The sequence below is a fragment of the Triturus cristatus genome, chromosome 4_2 (genome assembly GCF_964204655.1).
Source record: "Triturus cristatus chromosome 4_2, aTriCri1.1, whole genome shotgun sequence".
Lineage (NCBI taxonomy): Eukaryota > Metazoa > Chordata > Amphibia > Caudata > Salamandridae > Triturus > Triturus cristatus.
This window is the reverse complement of record NC_140586.1, coordinates 530,386,103-530,412,532: the sequence shown is the minus strand read 5'-3', so window position 1 is coordinate 530,412,532 and position 26,430 is coordinate 530,386,103. Positions and strand designations below refer to the sequence as shown.

At 44.8% G+C, this 26,430-nt stretch overlaps 1 protein-coding gene across 11 annotated transcripts in view; it reads left to right on the top strand.

The window, feature by feature from the left end:
- Positions 1-26,430, top strand: part of KYAT3 (kynurenine aminotransferase 3) — a 492,939-nt gene that overhangs the window by 140,985 nt on the left and 325,524 nt on the right. For 2 of the 11 annotated variants that reach the window (XM_085602144.1, XM_085602142.1), the window contains one exon: positions 12,295-12,355. The exons of the other annotated variants lie outside the window; for them this stretch is intronic. The gene's annotated coding sequence lies outside the window, so the exon portion shown is untranslated. The remainder of the gene's footprint in view (positions 1-12,294; positions 12,356-26,430) is intronic. 11 annotated transcript variants of the gene reach the window in all.

Here is a 26,430-nt window from a genome sequence, read left to right as displayed (position 1 = left end):
CGAACAGATAACCATGGTTGGTGCTTTTTGGAACTATTTGTTGTTCAATCTTTAACAATTGATCTCTGGTTCTACTAATTGAATTTTTACCATTTTATGTTTTTTAAATATACTCATTTCCATGCTTTGTGCACTTTATTACTGTTTGAGTACTGCATAAATACTTTATGCATTGCTTCTAAGTTAAGCCTGACTGCTGTGTGCCAGTCTAACATCAAAAGGTTTATTTATATATATCTGTGGTTCACACTGACAAGGATTATGATTATTTCTTGCTGTAGGTTCTCATCCCCCTCAGCTAATACTCCAATTTCTTACAGTGAAGTTATGCAGAATCCAGGCCAGCTCCTCGGCATCTAATATCAGAAAAACAGTGTAATTGTCTGAAATTGTCCTCCCACAATGTCGACAAAAATCAATTCAGTAGTTTTTGAGAAATTAAGGTTGAAAATGTGTGTATTTCACACAGCAGATTATCCGTCTCTCTGACCGATCAAAAGATGAGATCTGATTGGCTGCCACAACATCAACTAAGATGTTGTAGCAGCCATATTCGGATTAGGGAACTCAGTCCTCTGTCCTGTAAAACGATTAAAAACATAACAGGAGGCAGTGTAGGGGTACCCTGAGCCCTTGTGCTGATGGGACTATGTGGGTTTGGCCAGGGCCCTGGGGGGGTCAGGGCAACCTTTATTTTTTGATTTTTGAGGAGATGGTTTGCAGTCTTCCTCCCCAAGCCACTGGAAGGCCCCTTGGAGCCCATCCCCTGGTACCAGTTTCATTTTGATGGGGAAGGGACGGTGTGTTCCCCCGAACCATTATAGGGCCCGTGGGACCCCATCCCTTGGGGCCTATGTATTTATTTTGTAATGGGGGGGTGTGAGGCCCCCCTTCCTGAGTCATTTAAAGGCGTAAGGGATTCTTGTGGAGGGAGCTTGTTCCCCCCCCCCCCCCCCCTTAAGCCATTGGTAAGCCCCTGGGAAACTATCTCCTGGGACCAGTTTCATTTTGATGGGTAGGGGGCATTGTGTGACCATCCTCCGCTCGGGCCCAATGTGTTATTTGTGGAGGGGGCATGGGGCCCACATACCTGAGCCATAAGATGGCCCAGGGACTCCATCCCGGACCCAAAAAGAGCCATTGTCTCATGGATCCCATCCCCCTGGACATTGACTTTTATCCCTGGGGGGGAGGGGTGGGGGGGCAGTGAATATAAATCTAATTTCATGTCCGCTCCGAGCAGGAAACCACTTTGCTTCGGCTGTGCCAAGGCAGGAATAAAAGCTCCTCCCGCCGAGTGGGAACAAAGGAGGCAGCTACTTGGGCTCTCATGATTGGTGCTGAAAAACTAGGAAAAGAATAATAAATTGCTCATTTATTTACTGCTCCTGTCAAGGAGCGCCCCACAATGTCCTTCATGGGATAATTTACATGCGTTTTGCTGCATGGTAGTGTCAGACTATGTAGGGCTACCACTAACGTGTTTACATTTTTCTGTGAGGCATGGTGCTACAGGCAGCGCAACAGACCCCCAGAAATACTTTGCAAAAAATTAAGCATGTATTTCCTAAGGTCTGTAGAACATGGCTCCAGGAACTTTGATGAGATATTTAAGCATTTGCAGAGGTGGACGTCTGCTATACAGCTTCCGATTGCAGGGAACCCTTGTGTTTGTTCTTATGGCTGCATTATGTTGCTTTAGGAGTGTAAAAGGAAAAACTTAAGCATCTGTTTTAATGTTGTTTTGGCTACAAATTAATTTTTTTAATGTTTATTGATCGACATTCCATTGATTCCTTGAGAAAGCCAATGGGTTTGTGTGCGAAATTTGCCTGGTATATAATGTCCACTAATTAAAGTGGGCACCTTGCACCAGGCCAAACAACCCTTATTGTGATTTAAGAGGTCAAAGATAACCTTATGAAAGCTATCCAAGTGGTAGCTGTGGAGAGCAGCCTTCAGGCTTAGTCTTGAAGGAATGTTAAGCAGCTTGTTTTACCAGAATGCAATCTTATTGTATTGGTTAAATGAAAGGAGAACCACACAGTTATAAGAATATATATTTATTGTTATAACACCTTAAATACCTCACAGTATCTGCTACACGCAGATAAACACAAAGCACACAATACTGTAGCACAGAAACAATCGTAAGTAGCACTAATACACAGTGGGCTCCCGGGGAAGACCAAACCATATACTAAAATAGTGGTATAAGAACCACGACTCGAGTCAAGACAATGTCTATAATGTGTAGAATCGCTGGGACCCCAAGGGACTACCCAAGGTGAGTAAGTAGGGACCCCACGGAGTGCAGTGTGAGAACACGACCGCTTGCTACTTACAATTCAATGGGAGAGTCACGGTTGCAATTTTTTAAAGTTAAAGAACCCTTCCCAGTGGATTACGAGGAAACCCTTTGGAACATAGCAGGTTGGAGAGCCACCCCACCGGCGGATACTGAAGTACCAGAGTTACCTATCCCAGGGAAGCCGGGTGCATAGGACTAAAGTGGCGTCGGAGACCGCTGTCGTTCTCAATGGAAGTCTTCAAAGAAATGCCACTGCTGGAAAGAAGAAAAGTGCCCGGTGGAATCCGCAGGTGGATTCTTGATGGAAGGAACCGGAAAGCAGAGGGGACAGAGTCTGGGTCACTCAGGATTGACCAGGTGCTCGGCAGACGAATGCCCACCGATGTTGAGTGCTTCAGGTGCGAAGAAGGAGACCTTAACTCTACACCTGCAGGGACCAGGAGATGTCAAGGATGACCAGGAGTCCAATACGAGCTGTCCCACGGAGGATGTCGAGTGCTGAGGGGTCGGTGTCCGGTGGGAGCACCAACAAGCCTTGGCAACAGCAACCCACAAAGAAGGTCAAGAAAGGTTACGGTCTGGCCCAGTAAGGACCAGAGGACTCACCACAGCAAGGGGAGTCAGGGCAGGGCTGGAGCAACCAGGGGAGCCCAAGGAAATCAGGATTGTGCCTCAAATGGACCCACAGGCCGAAGGCACAAGAATCGCAAGGGGACCTCTAGCAGTTCCACCAAACCGCTTGCAGGTCACAGAGTGCGTGGAGGCCGAAGTCCTTGGTACGAAATGTGCACAGAGGTTGGGGCTATCGACAGCCCAATGCACGAAGTTGGGGAACACCAATAAGCATATGCAATTGCAAAAGTACGCTAGTTTTGGGTTATGTGGTCCCCACGAGTTTTACTGGCCTCAAACTCGGTGAGAGGGCAGCTTGACCTCCAAGACGCAGGAACTCCCCTCCTGTGTTGCTGGAGCCTTCAGAGTCCACAGGAGCTCAGGATCAGCAGACCGGTCAGTTGCGTTGCGGTGCATGCGAATGGAGGGGAGGGACTCCTTCACCCCAAGGGAGATACTTCAGTTGTCCTTGATGCTCCACAGGTCCTGCACAGAGCCTGTATGGTGCACAAGCACAGACTATGCTTTGGACGTGGAGGGAGACTAAGTCGGGCCCAGTCCAAGTCCAGCGAAGTCCAGAATGTCCAGACGGTCGAAGGTCAGTGGTTTCTTGTTCAGAATCTTGGCCACATCGAATCTAGTGTCCTACAGCCAGGTAAGCCCTTTTGTACCCACGGGAGAGGGTCGGACAGATTCAGGAGACCCTCCCAGTTTCGCGCCAGAGCAGGAGCCAACAGCTCGGAGAACTGGTTTGAGCTGGACTATGCACAGGGAGACTAAATGTGCCCCTCGTGCAGACTTTCAGGCACTTTGGAAGTTCACCCACCAAGCTCCAATACACTAAATCCTGTCTGGGAGGTGGTCACACCTCCCTGTGACAGGATGCCTATTGTGCTGCCTTCCTCTGCTCGAGCTTGGCTCAGCAGGAGGGCAGAAATGTGTCTCTGGTCGGCAGCATCCATTTTGTGCTGTCCGGGTCGAGAAGGCTGGTACCCGGAAGACCGGTGTGGAGGTATGATTCCTGTTAGAAATGGGATCTCTGGTTGGCTAAGGCTTGCGCCAAAGCGAGGCAGAGACCACCACTCTAAGTCAGGGCTGGGGAGTTACACGCCAAGATAACCCCTGCTCACCCCCTTGGTAGCTTGGCACGAGCAGTCAGGCTTATCCCGGAGGCAATGTGTAAAGCGTTTGCGCGCGCACACAGCAACCACACCCTAGGCCCACCACAAAAGAAACTCCACACAAGGTTATATATAAAAAATAGCCTTTGTATTATAATAAACACATTAGATGATAATCACATAATTTACACTGTGCCAACTGGCACTGGGCAGCATTTTACAGGGGACTATTTACACAAGACAGGGCCACATGGACCACTGTCAGAATTAGCACAAATCACCAATTGTAAATGTAGAACATATACCAACTGTAACACAAATTATAACTGTAGAGCACAACCAGTAACTACTGGCGCAATAATGACCTCAGCATTATCACAATAGAATCAGGTATAAAACCTATCCTGCATACATCACAGGGGCATAAACACATTATGCAATCTCTCACAAGTCTAACGCATTAGACCCTACCTCCTAAGTATAATTACACTAGGGGCGTACATCACACAGGGAAGTATAATCTCCCTAACATAAACCTAAACAGGTAAAACAACCTCCTATGCAGAAATCATATCTAGAGGTACAAAACACAGGGTGCGCAAAACATACTACACATGGTACATTTCCTGACACCCAAAGCATTAGTATATAAATCACAATAGCACCTAAATCACATTAGGGTCCAGGTTGCAACAGAACCTAAACGTAGCAGCTGCCCACTACTTGCTGGGCAGCTGGGGACAAGAACAGGGCCCAAACGCTGCAGCTGGCACTAAGTGCTGCGCAGCTGTGGAATGCCAAAGTTGGGGCGAAGGAGTGCGTGCCACTCCTGAGTTCACAAAAAAAGTCCCTAGGAAGGAAGACCTAAACGGTGCAGCTGCCCACTACTTGCTGGGCAGCTGTGAAGTCAAACTGTGGCAGGGGGCTCTCATTAGCCCTCCAGAACAAACTGCGCCAATCATTGGAGCCCTCTAGGCTCTAGAAAAATCAATGCGCAAACCGTTGCAGCTACCCTCTGTCTAGCGGGGCAGCTGGGGTGGCCTAAACTAAAAGGGCCCTGGCACCTCTGTGCCCTCGGGACCCTACTGGGCTTATAATTAACTTTGCCCCCATCGTTGGAGCCACGTAGGCTCTGTAAACAAAAACATGCCCCCTTTGTTGGAGCGGCCTGCTGCCATCCGGGGCCGTTCTGACTCGGTACTTCTACCGTCATGGTGCCGCGATCGGCACCGACAATGTGCCCCCTGGAGCCCCCACTCACCGGATTGGTCTGGGGAGGCGCTCCTCTTCACTTTGGACACTGCGGGCAGCAGGCGGGGCTCTCTCGCTCATGAGAGCCTCGCTGGGGATCGGCTGCACTTCTTCTCTTCACCCGGGCCCCCTCCTGGGACCTGGGACTCCTCTTAACTTCGGACACCACCGCGGGGCTCTCCCTTTGAAATGGGGTCCCCGCCGAACCACTTTGTCTCCCGGCAATCCCGTGGGCGCGGGCTTCCCTCGGAAAGGCGGAAGTCCCTCCCCACGACAGGCATGACGCTGCCTGAGTTCCGTCCCGGGCCGACGGTGGTGATTCTTCCTTCGGTAAAGTGCGGGGTGGGCACCCGCTAAATCGGCATCCAGGGGGGAATCCCTACGTTGGGGATTCCCTCTTCCTCCTCATGCAGCGCAGCGCTGCCAAGGCCCACATGTTCCTCCCTCCTTCTTGGGGGGAAAGATAGTGCTTCCCAGGCGCTAGGGGCAACAAAGTCCTGGAGAAAAAGAATAGGTCCCAACCAGGAAAGTCCTCCAGCATCCAGGGCATCCAGGGGCTGGGAAGGGTCCAGGGAGGCAAGCCTTCCCCTGGGCCCCAGCAGCAGCACGCCCCTGGTAGATTTAAGTCAGAACACAAGAACAAGAACATTTTCATGGGGTCACAGCCCCTCTTTTATACACAAAATCCTTTGTCTCCAAAGGTGCAGGGAAGGGGCGAACCAGATGCAACTGGTTCCTGAACACTTTGTTTTGCTCAGCCCCTCGCCCTATTCACAGGACAGGCCAGGGACATCAGACACACCACAGGGGGTGGAGCCAGCATTGTGGAGGGAAAGCACAGCCCTATTCAGGTCCCAGATGTACTCCTCCCTGCAATCAACATGCAGATCTCTCCATTCCCCACCGGGGCAGACCCATCCTGACTCCTGGAGCCAGGCACACCAGCCAATCACAAGCCAGAAGTTCACTTCACATTTATTACACAGAAATGCCAGCTTCTAGAAGTGGCACTTCTACACTAGACACAGTAACGCCGCACACATCATCGCGCAGCATTCAATCTCACGAGTTCGCACATACCAAACTCGACCCTGCACTCCTCTCACATCAGGACTTAACACGGTCACTCAGATCCCCATGCATTCCTATGGGAGGGCAGGTCAGTCTCACTAAAACATACACAGAGCGCACACACTTTCCACTGGGACACAGTGTAAAAGCGCCTAGAGGCCTAAAACCACTAATTCAACATAGGAAAAAGGCTAGGATAAATGCAAAATGTTTAAGGGGTGAACTTGCCAGAAGGGCCAAGTCCAACAATTCCAATGTGTTTGTTTCAGCCGTTTGAGATAGCATTTACTGCGAGGTTGTAATGCACCTCTACCTATGTCTGGCTGAGTCACAGACAACCCAGGAGAATGCTCTCCGAAGGCTGCAGAGGGGCTCTGCTTATGCAGGGGCACCCTCGTACGTAAAACCCAGTACCCTGCCTTCAGGATTATTAAGGCCTGCTAAAGGGGTGACTTATAGGTTTTAAGTGTAGTGAAATATATATATATATATATTGAACCTATATTTATCGTCAGTGGTGCAGGCACCAGCTTACACAGGCTGCAATGGCAGACCTCCAGTTCTAGTTTGCATGGCCTCCCATGGGTGGCATAATACATGCTTCAGCCCATTGGAGGCCTCTGGTGTACCTATGCCCTGGGTACAATTGTACCATATACTAGGGACTTATAAGGGTACTCCAGTATCCAATCTGGAGTGTACCCAAGTACATGCAAATATCTATCCAGGAGAAAGCAGATAGACTGGGGTCCTGATTAGCAGCATCCCAGTCAGACTAGTCAAAAACAGTGTAATATCCAGCTAAAAGTGGGGGTAACCATAAGAATCAGATCCTACTTTCCTACAGTTTGTCTTTTATAATAAAGTAGTCACTCCTTGACAAATCCAATGGAAAAGCCTTTTATATGTTGACAGAGACTAACATAAAAAAAATGAAATTCACTGGAAAAACAAATTTTATAGTGACAGTTTTTATAATTGGATATTAAAAAAACTTAAATTCACTGACAAAACAAGGGTTAAATTGACTTTATATCTACAGGTTTCCTTTTTTGGAACGTGGCAGGCTTCTGAAACAAAACCAGCGATATAGAATGGTCAGAGTTTGTAGCAGGTTTTCACTTTTTCTGCTTACAGGAGAGTTGGCTAATGGACTCTATACATGTGAATGGCTTCAAAACATATGTTCCTGCAGTTGCTTCAAATCATGGTGACACATAGTTTTCATTATCAAATGATTATATGTGATATTCCGTTTGGCTAGCAGTGAGTAACTTCTATAATAAAATTTCCATGTCACATATAATTGCTACCTTGCAACAACTGCATAACGATCTGGAGTCTCTTTGTACAAGAAATAGTAAGAACTTGATTGTCTTATCGGGGGTGATTTCAATATATATTTGTGTAAAATGCCTTCAGAAAAAATATGTGGACTAACTAATTCGGGAAATGCCTTTCAATCGCACTTTACCAATAACCAATACGGGGATAAGTTAAATCAATTCCATGTCAAGACCCGGAGGCGAGGATTAGGCTTTTCTGTCCTCACTTTATTTTTCTCCAGCAGAGTTTTAAAACAAACTATTTTCAAATTGAAAGTCCATTTCTAATGAGTCTTTGGGGGGGAAAAGAAGAGAAAACAGTCCTCCAATCAGAGGGCTGGATCTTCCTTTGACTGTCCTCGTCACCGCTCTACCTTCCTCTTTCTTAGCTGCTCCAGCAGCATAAAGATAAGTGTCTCTTGTATACATTCATCTCACTAACACCCTTTCTTGTAATGCTTTGTTCTCCCATTTTTAGTATGTTTTAGATTACCTCCAGGCAGAAAGCCCTAGACCTTCGCTCGAGGGCAAAGTTGCCCTCACACCGGAGATAGACAACAATATGGCTACCTTTCTCGCTAAGTTTGTCCGCGACCTGAATAAGGCAATTGACAGATCCTGGCGCTCATGCCAGGATAAGCTTTTGGATGTGGCAGGCCCCTTAGCTAAGATCATGGCTATGGCCGAGGATGCGAAAGCATGTGGAGTGATGGTTTCCCCTGACACTCTTTCCACGTGGGCCCAGAGGGCTATCCTCTTTCTGGGGAATGCCAACTGCGCGATTTCAACTGAAAGGTGCAGGTCGTTACTCATTAAGATAGACCCTAAATTAGGGGAGCTTACGACCTCAGACGCCGGTGCTGTGGCTCAGGGTAACTTGTCTGCGAACTAAGCAAGTTCGTAAATACATTCACCTCCCTCGACAAAGCCCAGACATCGATAAAATGCATTTTTACGCTTTGTGTTTTTACCAGAGCTGGTTGTGGATGGGGGCGCTCGACCGGCTGCAATTCCCAGCAAGCCTCCGGTATAGGGAACGATTCTTGCCACGGTCAGTGGCAGGACTCCTCTAAGTTGTAAATCTCTAACCGACAAGATCCTACCCCGGGCGTAGGGGTGGCCGTGGGAGTTCCAGGGGAAACTTCAACAATGCACAAGGTGAGACTACAGAACCCGGAAGGTTTACAGGTGGGGGCCAGAGTGATGCATTTTTTGAGAAATGGGAGGCTCTTTCCACAGATGCGTAGGTTCTCCAAACGGTGAGAGGCTATCTGATAGAATTCTATGGTTCTCCCACTCAAGCTCACAAACCCAGACCCCTTTCCTTTTCCCCATAGCAAGCCAGATTGGTAAACCTAAAGGTCTTGAAACTTCTGCAAAAAGGTGCGATCGCTAGCTCCTCCTTACACATCAATGTTTTAGAGCAATCGCTTCCTCGTGTAGAAGAGGGAAGGGGACCAGCGCGCTGTCATCAATTTAAGTGAGTTCAACAAGTAGCTGGTCTACCGCCACTTCAAGATGGAAGGCATCCATCTTCTCAGGGATCTCCTTCTGGCGAGCGACTGGATGGTGAGAATAGATCTGAAGGATGCTTTTCTGGTGATTCCAGATTTCCCCCCTCACAAGCGATTTTTACAATTCCAATGGAGATCTCAAGTGTTAGAGTTCACCTCTCGCCTGCCCTCTGCCCCTTGGTATTTTACCAAGCTGATGAGACCGGTGGTCGAATACCTATGGACTCAAGGGTTGAGGATGATCATCTATCTCGATGATATGTTGATCATGAACCAATGTCTGCTATGCCTCTCTACATCCCTGCAGATGACTATCGACTTGCTGTAATCTCTTGGATTCGTGATCAGCATAGCCAAGTCGGCTCTCATTCCCGCTCACTTCACACAGTTTCTAGGTTTTCTCATAGACTCAGTCAAGGCCACTGTCAAGGCCTCAGTTGACCCACGCGTAAGATGGCAAAGATCAAACACAAACTCCGGAGGACATTGGCTAAGCCCCAGGTGTCCCTACAGCAACTTGCTCAAGTTGTGGGACTTGTCTCTTCTTCCATTCAGGCCATATTCCCTGGGCCTCCATGAAGATGACCCACGTGGTGCCATTGGCGATGGAAGCGAGAGAGGGAATACAGTGATGGATTGCTCACATGGAAGCCTGGAATGGCCCAGCAATTTTCGTCTCCCAACTAAATTTGAGGATCTGGGTGGGGAGCTCGTTGCAGAGAGTTTGCTACAGGAGGAAAATGGTCCGCTGCTGAACAAGCACTGAATATAAACTGCCTGGAATAAATGGCTGGTTCATTCACTCTCAGGTGTTGAACAAAAGACTCGGTCCAGTCCTCAGTCCTTTTAAAGCTGGATAATGTGGTGGCAGTCCGTTACATCAATCATCTCGGGGGGGGGGGGATTGGGTGGGTGGAGGAGGACGGGGACGACGAAGTCCGAAACCCTATCAGACCTGGTGTGCACGCTGTGGTATTACTGTCTAGCCAACCAGATGTTGTTAACAGCGGAAGATCTTATGGGTCACTCCAATCAGGTGGCGGACTGGCACTCCCGTCATTGGAGAGATGTCACCCTGTGGAAACTACACCCCAGATTATTCTAACACATCCAGGAGAGATGGGGGTCCCTTCTCCATAGATCTCTTTGCATCTCGACTGGACTACCAAATTCAACAATATTGCAGTTGGCGTCCAGACCCCATTGCTGTGGCCACGGATGCTTTCCTTCAGGACTGGAGCAGAAAGACCGCGTATGCCTTTCCCCCATTCGCAATGTTAATGAGGTTAACAATGCAGGTGCGCAGGCAGGAAGAAGATCTGGTGGTGGTGACCCTAATTTGGATGTCTCAGCCTGCTTTCCAGCAGTGATGGAACTTTCCTGGGATTTTCCAATCCCTCAACCCCTCTTTCCCAATCTACTCCAGGATATCCAGGGAAATCGACATCCGCTGATCCTAGCGGGTTCTCTGCGTCTTATGGCCTGGAGGGTTACTGGGAACGGTGGAAAGTCCCAGGCATTTCAGGGGAAGCTGCCGTCCTACTCGCCAAGAGATGCTGTTCAGCATGGCCCAGAAGGCTGGGTTGGTGTGTTCACCTCAGAGTGTACCCCTTGGGGGCAGATGTTGTCCGTAGCTTGAATTTTCTGGTGCATCTGGCTTCCTCAGGTCTAGCGTACAGATTTATAAATACTTCTGTTCTGCGATTTCGCCAGGCCGCTTACCGGTGGATGGTCCCTCATGGAGGAAAATCCTTTGGTGTGTACACTTCTGGGGGGCATCAGATTGTTTTTGCCCCCTGAACCCAGGTAATCCGTATTGTGGGATGTGAACAATGCTCTTCACCTTTTTAAATCCTGGCATGCCAACAGATATCTGTCTAGGAAACCGCTGTCCGCAAAATTGACAATGTTGTTATGCCTAGTCTCATGTCGTAGGGTCCCGTATGTCCGTGCTCTGGACATAAGGGGTAGAGTATTCACCCCGGATGGGGTTTCCTTTCATATCGTGAGACATACAAAATGTAACTCAAGAATTGTCTTTTGTTTCATTTCGTAAGGTTTCCAAATTGTGTGTGTGTGTGTAGAGAGGTGTGGCTCACTGGTTAGAGGCGGCAGACCCGTAAGCAGAGAATTGGCCAGGGACCAGGGTTCAATTCCCGACGCGGCAGGGTCGTGGACCAGGGTCAAAACGGACTCGATAATTCTCGCCTCGGTACCTACTCTAACCAGGAACACACTCGGCAACTCTGGGCATTAAGCTTGCCTCATCTCTACAACGGCCCCCCACAGACGCTGGGGATGCCTGGTTTCACCTTGGAGATACCCTGAAAGGGACCATCTCACAGGGATAGCCAGGACGGGTTCCCCAGCGGTCTATAGCGCCGGGACACCTCCTCGTGAGGTAGCTGTTCGCGCTTTACAAATATCAGTATTATTATTATTATTAAGAAGCTGAAGGCATATGAGGCGTTAACAGTGGAAATACGCCCTCACAGCGAGAGACAACTGCTCATTGCATTTACCAAACCTCATAGGGCAGTTTCCTCCCCTAAGATTGCCAGATCGGTAATGCAAGAAACGGGTATTGACACCTCCCGTTTTGGAGCTCACTCAGTGAGGGGAGCTATGGCTTCTAAAGCCTTTTCCTTGGCGGCCAGACTGGAGGAAATTCTCAATGCAGCGGACTGGGCTGCGTATTCAACCTTTCAGAGGTTCTATTTTAAACCAGTGTCTGACCTGTCAACTTTAGTGGTGGAGAAGCTGTGAACTAACCTAATCCTCGCCTCCGGGTCCTGACATAGAATGAAAGATTTTCTAGCTATCGTAACGGAAAGTTTCAATTCTATTAAGCACACGGAAGAGAGGATTAGCTCACCTAATACAGAGGCCGGTATGCATACATATTTCTGTATACTACATCCATCACATAACCCACCCAGCGCTTTGGGAGTTATATCTTTGGAAAATGATTGTTTACTTTGCGTTCAATCAATTGTTGCCTTTAATTTTTCTTGTTGTCATACATTGATGTTTTTCTGTCATCCAGTCTGGAAATAGATAATGGATATAATTTCCATACTTCTTTTCAGTGACGGATTCCAATAAACAGGAGTGGCAGAATACGGCTATGTCGCAAGAAGAAAGCAGAAGGTAGAGAGGCATCGAGGACAGTTATAGGATGATCCAGCCCTCTGATTGCATGACTTTTTTCTCTTCTTTTCCCAAGGACCCATGGGAAACGTAGTTTTTGGTTGACGATGGTTTGTTTTAAAATGCTGCTGGAGAAAAATAAAGTGAGGAATGAAAAGCCTAATCCTCACCTCCGTGTCCTTCATAGACTTGAAACTTTCCGTTACAATAGCTAGGAAATTTTTCATTGTTATATAAATTTGATCTAGCTTTTTCCAATTAAATTTCTTACCCTTATGCTCCATGTAAAAGCTGTTTTAATGGCGGGGACATTCACACTGTTATGGATTTTGTTTTATTGTCTAACAATTACGCAGCATGCACATATACCTTTGTTACTCATGACATCTCACTAAGTGATCACTTACCGCAAAGCATTCAACTTATCCTTGCGCTGGTCACAGGTAGTGCCCGAGGGGTTCTTAAAGTTAAATAAGACCGATAGAGATGCTGTTGAGATTTTTCTAGGTAATACTTCTGAACCACAAGCCATTATTGAGGCCTACATGGCGATTAATTGAGGTATAAAAAAGGGCCTCTTTGTTGCTAGAGAGCACCCAAGACGTGAGAAAAGGGCGGTTTGACTCTGAATGTTCTAAGGCCCATAAGAGCTCTCAAGGAGGCTTTACATAAATCTCGTAGATGTAAATTTCAGGTACCGGCATTTAGAACAGATTATAAAAGGGCTGTGAAGCTAAGGAAAATATGCCTGAGGGATGAAGCCTGCAAACCTTGTACTAGGCAAGTATTAGTAATGACAATAATGCTTTCTGCCGGGTAATTAACTCTCCACCATTGAGAACAGAGGAACACCCTAGGATGGAGATTGCAATCCTAGAATTAGAGGGGACAAAACACTTCTCTGGTATCTATTCAAATCCCCTCGGTACACTGGAAATGGACCAGGATGCTAGTAAAACTATTACTGAAACCACATTTCAAGGTCCCATCAGTCCGCTTTTTAGTTTGGGATGAAGTTAATGGGCAATAAATGCAAGCAAGTGTGGGAAAGCCCCTGACCCCCGATGCTATACCAGTGGATTTCTAATACTACTTTGTGGGGCCCCTTATTGATGCCGGTATTTTGGGCATGCTGTAATACAGTTTTGTTTACCAAAATGGGCATTATCAATTATTGCCCTGATTTATGAAAAGGGAGATCGTCTTAATCCTGCATGCTGTAGACTAGAGGTCTTCAAACTGTGGGGCATGCCCCCACTAGGGGGCGTGGCCTTGTTCCCAGGTGGGGTGGGGGGGGGGGCTCAAATACCTCTAAGGACTTGTAAATGAAGATGGCTTGCAAGGCAGACTTTGATTATTTGATGCCTTTACAGGGCACCTTCATTTACATTCAGCGTTTTACCTCCATAAAACAAGCATGGCAATTGTAATCCAGAACTCTTGCACATGTTTAAGTGATAAATCAATGCAATTTAAAATAATGGTGGGAGAGGAAATTGTTGTGAAGCGTCGTCATGAAACTGGACACCACAGATGGAAGAAAAGAAGATTTATTGAAGAAGAGGAACCTGGCATCCGACACCCTCGATGGTCCAGCAGCAACTGACACCGATCGAGTGTCATCCACCTTACATTCTAAAGAATACTGAACTAGGAGAATTCCAATGTGAGGTAAGAGAGAATGTTGAAGATACCACAGGTAAGTAAAACACAATTTAATGAACTTTACATCATAACACATCCTTCTTCTTTAAAATAAAAGAAAAGAAAAGAGAACAGTGGAATGGAAAGAAAGAAACCGGAAAGGCCAAAGAAAAACAAAGTAACTGGAAAACAAAGTACCTGGATTGCATTGGGTACATAAGTTAACATCAAAGACCTAAAAATCAAACCGTAACATAATCCTTCAAATATGAAGGAGGTTTGCGGACTCTAGGGCCAAGACAGTCAAGAGCTTCTGCACTTCCAGCATCATCCCGAATACTATTGTGTTCACCACCCAGCTCCTGTGTGACACCACGTTCAACAACAACCTGACCCATCTTCTCTGTTCCAGAATCAAGATGACAATCTGGCATAAACATCGCCCCAGAACACTCATTATCACCAGAATGCTTGACTACAGATCCCCTCCTTTGGTAAAGTGCAACTCTACGCAAATTCCATTTCTGTCCCCCCCTTCAACAACAAAATGCTTGGCAACACTGATGATCCTAAAGGGACCTGAAAATTTGCTAAGACCACCTTTTATTCGTCCACACTTCAACTTTACCCAATCACCGACCCTACACTTAGAATCAGAAAAATCTTCAGGAGACCCTCCATCAGTTGACACCCAATCCTTAAGCCATGCTGGAACTAATCTAGAACCAGGTGGTCGCCCTCTCATACTCTCAAAGGGAGACACATGAGTAACACTATGCTCTATGGAACGATAAGCCCAAAGCATTTCCTCAATCAAACGTCTCGGAGACTGGCCATTTGCCAACGCCAACTGCAAAGTGCCCTTCACAAGTCTATTAGCTCTCTCCACCATACCATTCCCCATTGGGTTATAGAGAGATGTACAAGAATGCTTAGTACCACATTTTTCCCAAGAAACCGCGCATTTCACCCGAAGTTAACTGTGTGTCATTATCTGTCAATAAAACATGTGGAACACCTTCATCCAGAAACAATTTTTCCAACACTTCAATGGTAGATTTAGTGGTAATGTCCTTAACAAATTTGACAACTAACCACCTCGAATGAACATCGACAATGACCACCGCAAAGCGCATATCTAAGGAAAATTCTGACAGTGGACCAATAAAATCTAAGCAGATAGTATGCTAAGCCTTACCAGGGTCAGTGATATGTCCTATGCTCTTCTGATTTCCCACTTTAAGTCTCTTTTCACTTTCTTTGCACAGAAAACAATTTTCAACCCATTCATGAATTTGATTATCCATACCTGGCCTCCAAAATTCCTGTTTAATTCTTTTAATAGTCAATCCTTGTCCTAAATGGCCTTCGTGAGCAAGCTTAAAAATATGTAAGCGAAGCCCACTTGGAGGTACAAACCTGTCACCTCTCATAATGACATCAGGACCACACACAGACAATTCGTCCAAGAGTTTCCAATAAGGCCTAATTGCAATGGGTACCATGATTTCACGCGGTGCCCCCTTCTTGATCAATGACATGAGTTCTTTCAACGATGAGTCCGATTGCATTTCGTGTACCCACTGTGCCTTCGAAAATGCACCCAAACTACAATCAGAAACTTCACATATTGTAGCCACAGCTTCTTCAGACTCCAATTTCTTTACAATATCTTTATCAACTATTTCCCAATTCAATGACCTCCGGGATAGACAATCAGCTTGCGAATTCCTCCAGCCCTGAATAAACTCAACATCATACGAATATTCCTGTAATCTAGCAGCAAATCTAGCTAAACGAGCAGACCCCTTACCGGTGCCTCCCGCAGACAAAATTTTCAAGAGTGGTTTGTGGTCCGTTTTCAACGTAAATCTGGAACCCCAAAGATACACTCTGAAATGCTCAACACCCCATGCTGCAGCTAACGCCTCTCTCTCAATTACAGAATAATTCCTCTCCGCTTGTGTTAGAGTTCTAGAAGCAAATGCAATTGTTCTAACCACACCCCGTTGAAACTGCGAAAACACAACACCAATTCCAGTGAGACTAGCATCTACAGAGATAATAGATTTGCATTCGGGAACGAAAGGAGCCAAGATACCAGCATTGCAAATCTTGTTCTTGACGTTCACAAAGGCTTCCTTTTGTTCCTTGCTCCACACAAACTTTGCCCCTTTATGCAAAAGACTTCTCAAAGGCTCCGAAACATCAGCAAATGCCCTAACAAATTTAGAATAGTACTCGACTAGACCTAAAAAAGATCTAAGTTGGTTCTTGTCTTTGGGATGAGGTGCATCTTTTATAGCCTCTAACAAGTTGCGTTTAGGAGTCAGGCCTCCACTGCATATAATGTACCCCAAATATTCAACCTGTTCAGTTAGAAACTTGCATTTGTCTCTATTGACTGTCAACCCAATGTTTTCAAGTTTCCAGAGAACTTGTCTTAGTGTGGCATTGTGCTCTTCAACGGTCTTTCCAGAGACTAAAATATCATTTTGAAAATAAACCACTCCCAACAAGCCTTGAAACCAATTGCTCATCATTCTTTGGAAGACACTCGCAGCCGACGCCAAGCCGAAAGGCATTCGCGTGAACTGAAAAGTGCTCTCGGTATTAATGAAGGCTGTGAGAGGTCTAGACTCTAGGTGAAGTTTAATTTGGTGATAAGCACTCCTCAAATCAATTTTTGAGAAGTACCTACCACCACCCACAGACTGTAACAACTCATTAATATTGGGCAAGGGGAACGTATCCATTACAATATCACGGTTAAGTGATCTCAAACCAATGCAAAACCTCAAACGGCCATCGGATTTAAGAGTCAAAACCACTGGTGAAACCCATGGTGAAGCTTCCACTGGTTCTATAACTCCTGAGCTTAACAACTCCTGAAGGAGGTCTTTTAGTCCTTTCCTGACTGACAATGGTACCTTCCTTAACTTGTGTTGGACAGGGCAAGCATTGGGTTTAAGAATTATTTTATGCAAGTACCCTTTCACACACCCCAATCTGTCCTCCAAAACTTTGTGGGCACTTTGCAAAATATGATCGATTTGGACATCCTCTTCAACAACCATTATCTGGTTAGGTGACCTTGGATTTATTATGAGGTGTAGATCATACTGATGCATCCAACCAATAATTTGTGGGCCATCCTTAGCAATGTAAACCTTCCCATCAGTAGATCTCGACCCAAATCTTATTGACCCATGCATAAATCCAAGAATGTCAATCGGTTCACCCTGGTAACTAACTGGATTTATGTATTTGTTCAAAAGAGGAACGCCCTCCCAAAGTGTGTTGAAAAGAGATTCTGGTATTATAGTAAACATAGACCCCGAATCAACCATGAGAGTAACATTTTTACCACACACATTAAATTCAGCAGTGGGCCTCGTAAGCCTCCATCTTGAATGTCATCCCCCACCAAACTAGTGTCAGAGTTTTCTCCCAAAACTAACACTCGATTTGTTGTGCGTTTAGAAACAAAATCAGGTTGAACAACATTAACCTTAGATTTGGATTTGTCAATGCCTTCAGACGACCTACACATACGTGCATAATGACCTTTACGACCACATTTTCTACAGACCTTGTCTAGAGCAAAACATTTTTTATAGTCAGCCAAGTGATATTGGCTACCACATCTCAAACATTCTCTACCCTTTAATTTGGAAACATTCCCAAAACTACTTACATTCTTACTACTTTTTTTAGTGATTGCATTTACATCCGATTCATCTTCCTTACTAGTTTAAATGTTTCCTACCTCGTTGGAAGGTTTATCTCTCTTACTTAATTCCTTTAAACACTTTTGTGACTCCTCAATTACCTTTGCTAAGTCAATAGCCTCTTCAACTGAAGGATTCTTGGCAGCCCAAAGTCTCTTGTATCTTCTTATCTCTACATTGTACAATAAGTTGATCTCGGATTAATTCTTCAGACATTGACCCAAAACGACACTTTACTGAGAATTCTCGTAGCCTAGCTACAAAATCCTCTATACTTTCATCCTCAGACTGTGGTTGAGTATAAAATTTGTATCTAGCCATAACTAAGTTCACTTCTTTTGCAAACCTTGTTTCTAAACGCTTGATGGCTTCTTTGTATTCGTCATCCATTGGTTGACCGTTTGGACCCAAAGCAACGGGAAGATATTTAAATACACGTTGACCCTCACTTCCAAGAGCACTTAATAGTAGAGCCTTCTTCCTTGCAGGAGAAAAGTTTGCACCATCAAGAGCAACAATATAGTTCTCTAACATTGCAAACCAATCCTCCCATATGATAGCCGGAGTACCTGGTGAAGGCAAAAACAGAGGTGGCATAATGACATTTGAATGGGGATCACACATTTCAAAATATCTCTAGAAAATGAAGCCAAGACAAGTGATTAGTTACCCTGGTAGAATAAAATTACCAATACCAAAGCTAAAAGCAACTTAAATATTCAGCAGGTTGTCAACACTTTTCTTATTATAAAAATAATTTTTTAAAAACACCTGAAATGTGATGAAGACAACCAGAGCATTAGAAAAAAAAGTCAACGGGTCAATGAAGAATTGAATATGAAGAATTTTAGGTGTGCAGATCACCGAAGGAAACCGCGACTGCACTGCACAGTACTAACTTGTGAGAGAAGAATACACGTTTTCCTTTTAACTGAAGAATACTGAACTAGGAGAATTCCAATGTGAGGTAAGAGAAAATGTTGAAGACACCACAGGTAAGTAAAACACAATTTAATGAACTTTACATCATAACCGTAATCTTATGTTTTAGAATCTCACTTGCTTACTGCGATTACTCCAAATGTCTGTCTGTGAGGCCATAGTCGCAGAATTGAATCCCAGTTGATGCAGTTCCGAACAGTGAACTGTGTATATACAGTGCTAAGAAGTCCCAACAGGTAACAGCAAGCACTGTGAATATTTAAAAGTCCTTATTTAAAATTGTGTTAAGCCCAGTATAAGCAGAGCTACTGGAATTTTGTGGCAGCAAAGGACCAAATTATATCGCAGGGTTGATTGAATTAAACCTCAAGAAAAGGCAACTTGTGCGGCAAATTTAGTTGTGATTAATATTATTTTATTTTGTTCGTAATGTTTACATATTGTAGCACTGTGTGGACAAAGATTTTACCTGATTAACACCAGTTAACCACCCAAATACAGTAATATGCAATTGAAAGCTGACCAGTCAACCTTTGTGACTGGCTTTCCACTGCACAAGGACACAATTTGCCATGTTTTTAGTAGCTTCTGTTCCATTTGAGCTACAAACAATTATTTTTTTGTTGAAATCTGCAGAATATGCATCGGATGATGGATTATGTGGCATATGCAGAAAACGCTGTGGCCACAGAATCATATAATCATAAATTCAGTTGGCCACATTATAAAATAGGCTGCCACAAAAGGATTTAGTGTTTAGGCTAAAAGAAGTGCTTTCAAAGAATACCTTTGAATACTAGGTAAGCAGACTGTGCCCTGTTTAAACAGTTTTATAAATCCATTAAAAGGACAGTTTCTAATTAGTAAAGCAGGCGCAGTGGCTCTCGAGCCCAGAACGATGATTGGCCCATTTCATCACAATTATGACTGTTTCACTTTGCAAAAGGGGCATGGTGGCTCATTTTCATTGTCCGTACTAGGCCTGAGGCCTTCTGTGCTGCAAAGAGGAGATGAAAGTTCCTTTTTTCTGAAAGAGACGGAGCGAATTTCAAGATTGGAGTGATGGTCGGGCATGGTGGATAAATGGTGAAGGAGGCAGAGGAGACAGCCTGCTACTCATAACCATAGGCATTATTAGTGCAGCAGCTGCATTGGGGCCTAGCAGTGTGACAGGAATTGATAACACCGAATTATGGGAAGTAGTTTTGTGTTAGTCATTTTCTGTTTAGTGATTTTGTGTTTTTTTAGAGGTTTCATGTTTAGTGTTATTTTTGAGCTAAAGAAAAAGTAGCCCAGGAAATAACCTCATAATTCCCACCCCCTCCGATCAGCCTTGTTCCACCCACTCACTCAAATCTCGCCATAAAGTTTTGGAGTGGGGCCCGGCATCAAAACATTTTGCTTAGGGGGCTTGGAGCAAAAAAGTTTGAAGACCTCTGCTATAGACCAATCTCCCTTCTAGATTTCTTAGCAAAGATAGCTGTGCGCATTATTTTGAAAAGGCTGCAGGATTGGGTGGAATCTCATGACATTTTGTCAGATCTGCAGCCCTGGCATCGGGACCATTGAGCAGGGAATGGATTTGAGTATGTTAATTGGAAAGTTCAAATAGGGGAACATTTATCTGGTCTTTGTTGATTTGTCATCTGCGTTTGACTGTTATACTTGCTAAGCTGTGGACTATTTTGATAGAGCTGGGGTGGAGGTACCCCTTATACATTGTTTAAGGGAACTGTATTCTGGTTGTAGAGATAGGGTTTCTTATAGCACTAGAGGAAAATGTACACAAATATTCATCATAGAGAGGGAGAAGACGGGGCTGCGTTTTAGCACACTTTCTTTTTTCATTATACATAAACAGCGTAGGAGCTGTGCTAGCTAGCCACTGTAAGGATATTTCGTGAATTGGACATAGTCCGGCCCTTCTCTGTGGATGTTACCATTCTTATGGCACGAACTCCCATAGGCCGACAGAACCTCCTTACAAATGTTGTCCACTACATGCAGGACCTAGGACTCCTAGTTAATAAATCTAACATGTTTATAATGAAATGTGGGAGAAGAACAGTGCAGTGTCAAGACGAATATTAATGGCAAAAATATTAGTGTTACACGACTTTCTCATATTAGGGCTTATTATTTGATAAAGAGGGCACATGGACCCTCACTATTACCACCAGGAAACTAGCTTTGAAAAATCAACTATGGCCCTGCAGAATTTTGCTAGGAGATTGGGTATGAATCCTCCGACTGTTGCCATATATGTGGCTGGAGTGTGGGGACACCAATTATAGGTCATTGCCGACTGTGGAGAACGAGTTTCTAAATAACTTCTTGCCGTCCCAAAGAGCTCTTCGTCCTTTGCTTGTCATGCGGAACTGGGAATGCCATTCCTCCCAGATTTAATAAGACTGCAGCCCATTTTACTATGGCACAGAATCTGGACATCGGAGCATACTGGCTTAAACCGTGCCATTATCAGGGACTGTCTCAATGTGAGTTTACCGCTATGCATCCCGTGGTTGATTTTGTATCCAACGTTTTTTCTGTGATATGGGTAACCCCCACTAGTATGAGAATCCTGAATCGTTGGAAATCATTGATGGAAAAGATTTGAAAAACGAATGCATGGCGCACTTCGAATATTAGGTTGTTCAATGAAATATTAAAGCCTGGTGTATTAAAGTCTATGCTAATTATGTATAGAATGCAGCCATATCTTAGTCTTGTTTTAAGTTCTAGGCATAGATTTGTTCTTACTAACCTAAGAATGGATATTTTCCACAATTTTAACCAGCTTCCCTGCAATGAATGACTAGTATGTGACATTAGCAAACTTACCCGGTGATGCTCTGATGGCACAGAGCACCAATGCATGTAGTCCTCTTGTGTAAATTCTTCCTATTTTAAAACCCCGTAATTGTTCACAATGTCGCCCTAATTATCTTTATCTGCAATCTCTGGCAACCCTCAATATATGTTGTAATATGACAAGATTTCTGTGGGCTGTACTTTAAGCCAGGAAAGAATTCTCTACTTTTATACTGTCCTGACTAAGATTAGGTAGTGTTTTAACATGCTGTTACTGAACGTTTGTGTATCAAGATTTTTAGATGTTATAATGCATGGCACTGCACTTTCACGATTTTATAATGAAATCAAAAATCTACCCAAATACTGAGTACATGTGCAATATTGTTTTATGGGTTCACTTTTATCTGCATGGTTTTTAAATTTTATGCACGTGGGTAGTAACCGCATTGAGAACTAGAACTGCTAATGATGTTATCTCAAGTTACTATAACACGTGTACTAAGGGAACTACAACTTGCGCCCCCGTCATTCACAGTTTTCTCGTCAATAAGTCAACAGCAAATCTTGCGATGATATTAACGATGATGTCATCGAAGATGGTATGAGTGATGTAATTGTGTGTGTGTGTGTGTGTGTGTGTGTGTGTGTGTGTGTGTATTTCCCCACTGTAAAAAACAAAGATTGAAGGGACGTTCTTGTTAATGAAAACGGCAAATTAATATATACCGTTGTCAATAAACAAAACCACTGAAATTCAGCAGTTATAGTTATCTCAAGTAAGTATAACACATGCCCTAGAGGGACTATAACTCGCAAACCCTCACCATGCAGTGTTGTTTTTCATTTAATTTCAGATGTTGCAGTGATTTTATCAATGATGTCATTGAAAAAGTCAAGCATGATGCAGTTTTAGAGATAATTAGCAGTGCATGGCAAGTGCGCAAGTTACTTATAGAATTTCGAAGGTTTAAAAAAAAGTAAAGTAACAGATTTTGCCTATTCCCAACTAGAATGCAACTTTGACCATTGTTTTTCAGTTAATTTCTATGCTTTAAAAAAATTTTTAAGTAATATATTGATTGCTGTGCACAGCTTGAGGTTGGGCCTGCTGCCAAGCCCTGCACCTAACCCACCACTGGCACCCAACCTTTCCCACTGCGCACAGCCTTTGGGGTTTAGCGCAGGGTTTAACCTTTTCACCCAAGCCCTACTGACGTCCTGCCGCCCCCCTCCACCTCCCCCTGCCCCTCCCCCTCCCACTGCACACGGCCTTTAGCCAGGCCCTACCCATGCAGGCACCCAACACCCACTGCCGTGCGCTTTGTCGGGTTTAGCACACTTCGCCAAACCCTGCGGGCACCCATGGTTGACTATGTGAAATTACAATGTTATATGTGTCATTTTGAGTAGGTCAGATCTACTGGCTTTGTCAAAGGGTCAGAGCACCAAGATATAAAAAGTTGGCCTATTGGTCTTACCAAGGGGTCAGTATATCAACCTATATAAAGCTGAACTTTGGCTTTAGTAAAAAAAAAAAACACAAATTATAATCAAATTTATATTTCATTAATTGACACATTGCAATGTTTAATGATAGTTATTGTCTCACATTATTGTTAATACAGCATAAAAAAACATTATTACCCAGCTGAAGAGCATACCGGTGCAGCTTAGTGTGCTTTAAAAATTTGGCAAACTCTCCAGAGGTCATGGATTTAATGACCCATGAGGCTTGCTGATTTTTTACATTTTTATTAATAACTCTTTTTATTAGGCAGTAGTTCAGATTCACAGCAGTACAGATTTAAAGGAAGACAAGCATAATGGGCCACTCGCAGAGAGCCTGTACATTTCTCACCTCAATACTGATCAACCTCGGCCAATACTGATTTAACCTTGGCATACACAGTACCTATCATGTAGTGTATATACCCGGGGATGTATTCGACAACACACAGCCCTGTATCCTCCCTTTGTACCCACCTGATCCCATTCTTAGGTCCCCCTGTATTGTGTCCAGGCTCCCAAATCTTGGCAAATGTACGAGGGCATCCTCACCCTTGATAGACCTCTGTCAGGTTCTCAGTTCCTCAGGAGCAGTACCCTCAAGTAGCCCACATTCCGGCAGCTTTGACTCTGCACTTGAAACACCAGAGGATCAAAGTGGCCAGACGAGGGGAAGGGAATTAGGGAGGGTACTGCGGGGAGGGAGATCTGGAACGAAAATGGTACAGCAGTTTGAATCTTGATCACCTTTCTCTTAGTACAATTAACATATACAAAGTATAGAAACAATCTTTTACCTGCAAAAGGAAAATGCCTTGGGGTCCAATGAAATGAACTGTTCTTTAATCACTCATTATGTTGAGAGAGCTTATAACGTCTCATAGCGCTTTGACTTATTTCTTATAGAGCGCATCCCAAGTATGATACCTTGATTTAATAATGAAATTGTTCATGCATCAAAAGAGTTCACTTGTTCTTACTGTTATTCTTATTCGCTAATGATTAGTCATCCATAAGAATTATTGTCAATAAGTCTTTTCTTTAATGTCTCTTGACTTAAATGAACTAAGTTTCCTTTGTAATTCAAAAAAGCACCTTGAACTGAATTAACTTGAGACCCTAGGCAAATAATCAGTGTTCTATTCAAGCACCTAGAAGAGGTCCAACAATACTGTCTCAATTGCCTTGAATGCCTTTTAAAGAACAAACGCAATTAGCTTTGTAATTATGTCTCTTAAACTGAAGCGCTGGAATAATCCGCGAGGGGCGGATGGGTGCGGCCGATAGCGGCCATAATGAGTACGGAAACGTCTGTGGGTAAAAAAGGAGCAACAGGCCAAAGAGAACACCAGCGTGTAAAGCAAAGTGAAATACACGCATTCCTAATTTAAAAACGTAGCGCGTGTGAAGTCTGCAGGCTCCAGTTCTTATGCTACTGGCTACGGAATAAGCTGTCAAGTACAGTTTGTAGTTATGGCAACAAGATGATCAGAATTAGGACAAGGAATAAAACGGAGCAAAAGAAAACCAAGTCATACAGATAACCAGCATACAGATAACAGCTGGGTAACTGAATGTGATGCATAGTCACAACGCTGGCAGGAATACATACACTACTTAGCAAACTGGTGGTCGTGACAACCTCGCATCCTGGCATCAGACGAGATCAATTTCCTATTCCTGGACCGTTGGGGGTCTACACGCTCCCCACAGTCTGGCTAAGTTTCTCTTTGCTACAGAGTAGAGTATTTAGACTATTTCTCTTCGCTAGTGATACCCACCATCCGCCATTTCACCTCCATTGGGACTATAAGTCCTGTAGCTGCAGTCATCACCGCCGTGACCTCCCTCCAAAAGCGCTGAATTATGGGGCAGTCCGAGATCGTGTGGCACCTTTGGGTACATTGGGCCGAAACGCATCTCCCCATCCGGTGTAACCTTGAGCGGGAGTAATAAGATCTATACAGTATGTGGAGTTGCATCAGGAGGCCTTCATGGCTATCTCCCTGGAGCTCTGCAGAGCCACCCCCCAAGCCTCATCCTCCATGGGGCCTACATCTCCCTCCCATGCCTCTCGTAGTGGGCGTAGAATGCCAGGTAAATTGTTCATCATTTCCTTGTGTATTAGGGAGACAGCCTTAGTTGGCGCGTGATCCAGGAGCAGCCGATCCTCCATGGGCAAGTAGTCTGGCAGTTGTTCTGCCTTGGGCTGGTGGTACCTCAGTGCATGTCTCAGTTGTAGGTATTGAAACATCTCCCTCTGCTCCAGGGCATATTCTCTCTGGAGCTCAGTGAAAGTAAGTATTTAACCCCCTCTCCAGATGTCCCACGGACTGTCCACCCCTAACAGACTCAATTTTATATGGTTTCGCAATTTTTTCTCCTCCCCAAGGCGGTCGCTGTCCCACAGCGGGATTTCGGCTATCAATTTATCTCCCCATCCCAGGTGCTGATTTTGTTTATTGTTGCTGGGGGGCTGCTGCACTTCCTGGAGCCCCCCACAACATTTGAAAAAATGCTTGGTGGTGCCGCTCCTAGGGCACAAGCAGGCTCCAAAAAATCATTAAAAGCCCTCCCAGGGCTTTTTGTGGTGCTTCTTGCTTGGAGCACTGAATATTAAATGTGTGGCTCCTGCTGCTCATTTATTATTCATTTATTGTGGGGGAGGAATTAAGGGTCCTGGTGCTCACCTGGGCCACCAATATGTTTTCTTTTTGTTGGAAGGCGTGGGGGCAGCCACAGGTTCCCCATGCCTCGTCTAATCCCCGCAAGCAGCCCAATTGGCAGCACAAGAGGTGGCACATCAATAAGTCAACAGCACATTTTTTATTTTAACTGGGGTACACAGGAGCCAGCAACACCTTTATTCTTCCACCCACCAGGCAGGAGCAGTTTTCTAGTACATTAGAGCACAGGAAGGGAAACAACAGTGTCCCAGGAATTTGGGTCCCTGGGACACCATTCAAGATCCAGGCCCCGCAGATAGGGGTCCTTGAGGCCATACAATGGCACATAGTGAGGGGCAGCAATTCCCCCTTTGCCTTTCCCTAATTATCGCCCTGGGTTATGGGGCTCCCCAGGGTCTCAAAGAGTCTCTGGGAAGAGGGCCGCACAAGACCTAAAATGGCTGCTGCCACATCTTTCTTGATGTGGTGGCAGACAATCAAATCTAATCTTTTGATCTGTTGAATCCTCTGATTTGTTGCTGCGTGATACATCTGTTATTTTTTAACCTTGGTTTCTCAAAATCTACTGAGCGGATTTACGCCAAATCACAAACACCATGCTTCCTTGACCAAGATCTAGCTTTCTGATCTTGTGGAATTCTGTTCAGCTGTTTTGACTATACCAGTGTCATAATATTTGTATGGAAAATTGAATGGGGAAGCCCGCATTTTTCTTGGCCCCTACTTTATGGATCACTCCGAAACTTTCCAT